Below are 765 nucleotides of genomic sequence, written 5' to 3'. Positions count from 1 at the left end.
CCATATGAAAAGGGTGGAAAATTCTGTGATTTATGTGTAACAGAATTTCTTTTTATTTTATTTTCAAAGAATTGTCTGGTTAATAATTTCATAGAACATTCTTACAAATGCAAACATTGGCAAAAACATACATATTCTGCATTCAAATAAATATAAAGGTTTTTATAAAACGCTATCATATTTACCCGTAATAAGTAAATACTTAAAATAGTTCTAATAAAACATATTAGTTTTTCCCTCAAAGGTTAGAAGATTAAAATTACTTACGATTCTAATTATTTATCTATACTTTCGTAATTTATTAACCTTAATTAGAGTATATTTTAAATCTTGATAAACCATTGTAACAACCATAACTTACTAAATTTATGTACGTATGAACATACCGATATGGGTATTTTTTATATATACGCGTGTATCTGTGAGAAATAATGTGTGTATATATATATATATGTGTGTGTGTGTGTGTATGTGTGTGTGTGTCTGTGTATACATATTTAGGGTTTTGTATAAAATAGAAGTGTTTTAACTGATTTTTCTGTGTACATATACGCATTATCATTTATATTTTCACCCTTGTTCTGACTCTTATCAATATTATTTTTTTTAAATATATAAATATGCATTTACGTATGATTTTTTGGATGTATGGACGTTTTTGTGTAAAAATGTATTTATTAAAACATAGGTTTGTTTATATATTCAAATATGAATGTACTTGTGAATAAGTATGGGAGCATATTTGTGTAGATGTAATTTTTATTT

This window comes from Octopus bimaculoides, chromosome 6 (assembly GCF_001194135.2).
Source record: "Octopus bimaculoides isolate UCB-OBI-ISO-001 chromosome 6, ASM119413v2, whole genome shotgun sequence".
In the NCBI taxonomy this organism is placed as follows: Eukaryota; Metazoa; Mollusca; class Cephalopoda; order Octopoda; family Octopodidae; genus Octopus; species Octopus bimaculoides.
This window is presented reverse-complemented; position numbering follows the sequence as displayed.